The following is a 7,025-nucleotide window of genomic DNA, read 5'->3' on the forward strand; positions in this document are numbered from 1 at the left end:
TGACTAGAGGAGTTTCTCCCAACCACCCCACCCCTTTCAAAATAATAATAATAATATCAAAAATTCTTTTTTAGCATAGAAATAATTCATGAGAGGGTTCTGTTTGGGTTATGGTTGAGCTAGCTGCGAGCGCCACATGTTAGTCTTCGTGGCTACTTTATCTCTCTAGTCATGTTGGTACCACACAAGACGGATAAGCGTGACCAAGAAGTTGAGTCTCGCACGGACATGGGAGACAACTCCGTCGGGGAAGTAGACTTGTCCAGAAGACCTCGGTGGGTAACCTCATCCTAACAACCCTAGAAGCCCCATCCGAATTGGACATGGATCTTTGGCTATAAATAGGTAACCTCCGCTCAAGGTAAGGGACTTTTGACTCCTTAGACTATTGCTTTGCCTCTTTTGCTTGGACCAACATTATTCTCATCTGCTCGGCCCGACCACTTACCTTTCATACCACTGTTTTGAGCGTTGGAGTGTCTACCCAGGGAACAACTCCTCAAGTCTCTAATCTTTTTCTTGATTTCAGATCTTGTTATGCGGCTTCGTCCTCCCACCTTGGTTTTACTAGTTGGTAGGATTATTTGACTGCGATCTTGGTTTGGGACACTTCGGATCAGATAACATTAGTTCCAAAGAAGAATACCCAAAAATCTTGAAATCAAACCAACCCTCTCTCTGTTCTTATGTGTTTCAGATTGACATCACAAGAAAACATTGAATCCTTTTGGAGGTTGTTAAGTTCTCACGGATCTCATGCAGGACCGTGGAGCAAATACTATATAGGCTGTCAATCTTTGGCTATAGTTCTTCCTAGTTGTTTTGTTTGCTAATGGGCCTTTTCTCTATGGGCTTTTAGTTCTTTTTTATGCTTTCTTTAAGTACGTTGATAGCTGGCTTCTCACTTGAGGGCAGACTTGTAATTTGATCAATCTTAGTAATATTAATAAAAGATAAAAGAGGTGGAAGAGAAGACCATCAAACTCATCTTCTGTTTTCCCTTCTTCTTCTTTTCTCTCCTAGTTATAATCTAAAAATATTTTGCAGATTTTTATTGGACTGAATCGCATCTTTGTATCTGTTATAATAATAATAATAATAAATTATTAATATTAATATTATTGTTATTGTTATTATAATTTATTATAATTTAATATTTTAAAATGCAGTTGTCTACATCAGTTTACCCTCTTTTGTTTCCTAATCCCATTAAAATTTTATTGTTTTTATTTTAAAAATAAAAAAAAATTCAAACAAAGGATAGTTAATTGCAACCAATTCACTTTCCTTTTTATTAGGAAACTAAGGCCTCATTCGTAACTTTTCCGATGTTCGTTTGCAAATATTTGTACGGCCCATAAAAAAAAAAAAAAAAAAACTTTTCCAGAATAAGTATTTTGGCCACTTGACCCCACGTCTGAAGTGGATAAATTACTTTTACATGAGGGAGAAAAAGAGACCAAATTCTATTCAGACGAAAATAATCCTGTATACTTAACCCAACATAAAAATGGTAATACATGAAAAAATGCCAACTTTACTCACGAAAATGAGTAAGACAAAAGAACATGAATAATTTGGACTATCAGGATAAATTTCAAACAAAAGAATATAATGAATAAATGCATTTACATAAATAAATTATCCAAATAAAATACATTTAAAGGGAGAATGCGTGAATATAATCACTCCCCTTTAACATGGAATATCTTTTTAATATCAGTCCATGCATATTAGAATTTAAAACTTAAAGTTTATTCCTATAATCGAGAGTGGTAACCCTAAGGCTGTATTTGATATCCTGTCCTTCCCAGTTCCCACTGCTTGATGTGGTAAAAAGAACAAAACAAGTCTGGAGCCCGGAGGTTTGGATGGTACTAAGTCAGTCCACCAGACCACTACGGCCCAGAATTGAGTAAGGGCCCCTTTGAAAAAACTGCTTATAACTGTTAGGAATAATACCTGAGGGCCCCATCCCCCAGGGGCCAGGGGCCACACAAAAATATTCCTTATTGTGGTGTGCCCATGTGTTGGTACGGTACAGTCGCAGTAAATACAAGTTTGACCAACTCGTAGCCTTAGGCCCTTTAGCTTTCCTGCATTTTAACTCCTTTCTTTTGAATAATTCCGATCTTTCCATTTTCAATTATATTTTACTTCTTTGATGTCTTTTTTTCAACTGAACCATCAAATTCAGACCAAAATTTCTGGCTTTCTGTGCTTATAAATCAGTTTGTACCGATTCAAAGCATTTAGTATCATTAGTAAATACACACATATGACAGTTTCCGTGCTTTGATGTCTTTGTCTAATGGTGTCGTTTCTTTCAATCTTTGTATCTTTTCTACCCCCGTCTTTATTATCAAACCCATTAAAAACATAAGTATAGTACGCTAGTGTATTAAAATTTTATATTTTATTTCCATTATTAATAAAAATACTTTTTTTTTTATTTTTATCTAGTTTTTTTAGTTTTTATTATATAATTATTTGGCCTATTTTGATTTGAAAATAAAAGTAAATCATTTTTTAGTAATTTTAAATTTTCTATTTCATTTCCATAATTAATTTTAAAAATAATTCTTGTTTATCACACTTATTTCTATTTAATATGCTAAATTTATAATATCCTAGATATGTCAAAATTTTGTATAAATTTTATGTATTTTGTAATTTTTTTGTATTATTTATTTTAATTTGTATTTGTATTTATGACATCATTGGTTGATTCATTTTACCTAAACGATTAGTCTGTCATGGTGCAAGTTAAGTAAGTTGGGCTAAGTTTAAGCTCAACACAGCCCCAACCCTATGCATTTGGTCTAAGGTCCAAGACCAAAGTCAAACCTAATTTATCCTGCCTAGGACCAACCACCATTTGATGCACTCTTGAAGTAGGGTTTGTCAATCACTTGGGCTACCTAGACCCAACCAACACTGAAATGTGCATAATTGTATATGCATGCATGTATACAAATATTTGTCTATGTATGTCCGTATGTATGTAGTTAGGCCTAACTTGGGCTATCTAAGGAATAGGCTTAGGCCCAACGTATAAAAAGTAGAAAAGCCCAAACATTTAACTTATGCTAGGCTCATCTCGACAGCCAAAAATCCTAGTCAGCCTATCTACTAAAATTACGAATTGGGTCAGTTCAGGCTTGAGTTAAGCCCACCCAATTTACATCCCTATGAACCATTCACCACCAATTAGATGCAAAAAACATTTTCTTTTTAAGTTGGTTTATGTTTTTTATTCTATTTCTACAATTAATAAAAAAAATTCTTGGTTATCACACTTATTTTTGTTTAATATGATAAATACATAATATCAAAGATGCACCCAAGTGTTCTTTTTTACGAAATTTCTATACTTTTAATAATTTTGTTATTTTTATCTTTTTAAAATTTTTATTATTTAATTAAGACATCATGGGTTGACCCATTTGGCCTAAAAGGTTCAACCATTGACCCACCACTTACAGGAAAATGGTTTTGTTTCAAAGTCAATTTAAATCATGTCTTTCATTTCCATCATTAATAAAAATATTTCTTGTTTTTCTTGTTTATTGTTGTTTAAAATGATAAAATATGTAATATTAGAGATGCAACTAAAATTTTCAAAAATTTCTAACTCTTATAATATTTATATTTTATTCAAAGTTCAAAATATTGATATGCCCGATATGCTGGTAGAGGCGTATTGGGTAGTATCAATAGGTTTTTTATCTTTTTTTTTTCAAATCCGGTTTAGAGGGGCCGATTTAAGGTCTGCCCACCCCTTGAACTGGTCAAAACCCCGATACACCCTCTGTAGGGGCGTATTGGGAAGCTCTCAATACGATACGTGCCGACCAATATGGGCTGATATGTATCAATATTTTGAACCTTGATTTTATTTATTTTAATTTTTTATTATTTAACTATGAAACCATTGGTTGACCCATTTGATGTGGGTGGTTGAATTACTTACTCACAACCCAAACAAAATGGTTGTTGATTTTGAACACAAGTTTTATGTTATTAAAAATAATTGGATATAGATTTAATTAGTAGAATTTATTGATGAGAAACAAAAATACTTCAAATAAAATATCTAAGAAGAGAGAATGGGAGTTAACACCTTAATAAGAAGCAAAATTGAATAAAATGGAAAGTAATAACAATTTAAATTACATTTTTGCCTCTATAAAGAGTGGGCAAACTTTGGCTGCCCACTCTAGGCAATAATTCCTACCATATTGTCACGGGGGTAGTTCTACAGCGGAAGAAACCCGTGCGGCGTCCTGGCCAAGGCAGGCTAGGACAAGCCTTTATCTGCTTAGAGGCTAGGAGTTGCCCGATGGGATGGCTCCACCAAAGTCAGTAGCACTGGATCATGACCTCAAATCCAATGGCCGGGGCACTCTCCTAGCTTAGACCGGTCCATGGGAGGCGCCGCTTACGTGCTAAAGGGGGACAACCATAATGGAAGGCGACCATGCGCCGATGAGGTGACTTGGCACCGATGTGAAGGGTCTCCTGTATGCCGATGATGACAGGCACCTGTGTGCCATGATGATAGGCAATCGCTTGGGCCGGAATGCACCTGTGCGCTAGGGGCAACGGGATAGCTCAATCAGCTTGGGCAAGGGGCTGGCGAGGTGAAGGACATGCTTGAGCCAGGCCCGCATGCCAAGCCTCCCTTGAGTATCGGTAGCGCAGTGCCGGTCCAACACTGTCCCCATGAGCAAGTGTGCGCTCATGAGAAACCCTGGAAGCCATGCTAGCCGTTAACCAGGGCCGCCCCGCAAGGGGATGAAGGTCTAGGAGTGCCAAGGTTAAGCACCCAAGGAGGTTGACCACCCCTCCTCAAAGAGTACGTTAAGCTTTTGGTGGTTTGCCTAAAGATGACATCAGTTCTCCTAAAAATCTTACAGGCGAAAATGACGGGCATGTCCCTAACGTAAGCCTACCAAGCGTAGGCAAGGCTAAGCCTGCCAAGCGTAAGCAAGGCTAAGCCTGTGCTGAACCGTCACAATATGCCATATGCCACATTGCTCATGAGATTTTGAACTAACGAGACAAAAAGTTTAGTTAATAATCTCCGTTAAAATTATATTTTGCTTTTTGGTTTTGTAATAGAAACTCCACGTTGGTTCAGGTTCTTTCTTATCCGATGCTTGACCAAACCAAAGAGGGAGGTTGAGGAACTTCTCTGCAAATAGGAAAAGTGAGAGACAAGAGATATAGAGAAGAATGAGAAGGAAAATTGAGAAGGTTTCTGGGTGTCCTTCATCTTCCTCATTACCAAACACTACAAGAAAGTTCCTTTGTTGTTGTCAACAGATTTTCTTCTCGAATCACCTATACTCTAGAAAATCTGCCCTCTCAGGATCATTGTGGTGTTCTTCTCAATGACTTTGCTCTGCCCTCTTGGTGCGAGAAAACTGCGCCTCATTGTGCCATGTACACACATGCATGGTAGTAAGCCTCTATACTCTCCTCTTTATTTCTAAGGAGTGTAAATAAGCTATTATTTAAAAATTCAAAACAAGTCTTGTAATTTTCTAATGTGGGACAAGTTAAAAGCTAGTTTTAGTAAGAGAAAAAACTATTTTCAAGACATGTGTGCAAATGTATTTTTTATGTAATTGATCAATCAAACCCCATTGGATTTAATCTCTAATGAGATTAAAATCCAACATGTACAACTTAATCCACGAGATGAATTGATTCCATCTATTCCAAATAGAATCTGAAATGCAAAACATGCGTGCTTTCTCTACGGAAGGGAAAGAGAGGAAAGTGAGATGAGTGGGTGGAAGATATAGACGAGAACAAAATGGAGGCTTTTCCCCTCAAAATTATGGTTCCTTAAAAAATCTAAAAGTAATTTAACGGAACACAGGGCCACCTTTAATGATATGACGTGGCATCATGCTACGCATTTTGGACAGCAAATTCCTAAGGCTGTCAATGGGTCGGGTCTGAAAAGACGGACCCAATGGATCTGAAACGATTGGGCTGGTTCTGGTTCCAGGAACTGGAACTGACAGGTCAGTGCTGGATCTTGACCAGTTTCGAACCAATTCAGACTCGATTGTTTCAATAATTGATCGGTTCGGTTCTGGGTCTAAAAATTACAGATCCTATCGGGTCCAGTTTGGTTTCACCTCCTCAATATTTCATGTCAGGTCGATTCCAATTCTAACTGGACCTGACCCAAACCCGACTCATTGACAGACCTACAAATTCCTACTGATAGTAGGCAGCTGAAGTTTGCACATAGAGAGGAACCAAATTCATAAATAGGGATATTCTAGTCAAGAAAAATCTACAATGCTCATGTATGGTTGTATTTAAAATGGGAGTTGATACATTAAATATAGGACATAATGAGAGGAAAGAGAATGAATTTAATTAAAGCAATAATTAAAATTAGATTTTTTTTCTTGAGTTCGAGTATGATATGGAAAAGATATGATATCTGAAAATACAATTGTCAAAATTTCTTTATTTTAAAAATTCCAATTTCGTCTTGCCTGTAAGCATAAAATGTGATTAGGGTTGGATCCGTTATTGTGAAGGCTAGCTCTTTTTGCTTCAATTTTACTAAAATAAGCCCGTGCATCGCACGGGTCCCCACTAATGTATTTATATAAGAGATATGTTTGGGGCTAATAGCTAGTTTCTTATGTGATGTACACCCAACTGCAGGTCCTAATATTCTCAGTTAACATACGTAATAAGATATTTGAGCCCAGCGGTCTGTAGCTACCAGCACCTTCCCTCTTCATTGTTAAAAGTCCTCGTTACTGGGGAAAGAATTTCTAAGGAGTCTTCTTTTTTTTCTCACTACGTTATAAATACTCCTTATTCATCGTTTGGTCAGTCTTTGGTTTGAAAAACAATGAGACTGAAAAGAAAAAGGGAAAGGAAGGAAAGAGAAATAGAATAGTTTTCCCCTCTGTTGTTTGGTTACCATATGGTAAATGTTGGAAAATTGATTTTCCATTGCTAGGCCAGTATGTCTTCCAAAATTG

The sequence above is a fragment of the Nelumbo nucifera genome, chromosome 1 (genome assembly GCF_055504915.1).
Source record: "Nelumbo nucifera cultivar China Antique chromosome 1, China Antique-T2T, whole genome shotgun sequence".
NCBI lineage: Eukaryota > Viridiplantae > Streptophyta > Magnoliopsida > Proteales > Nelumbonaceae > Nelumbo > Nelumbo nucifera.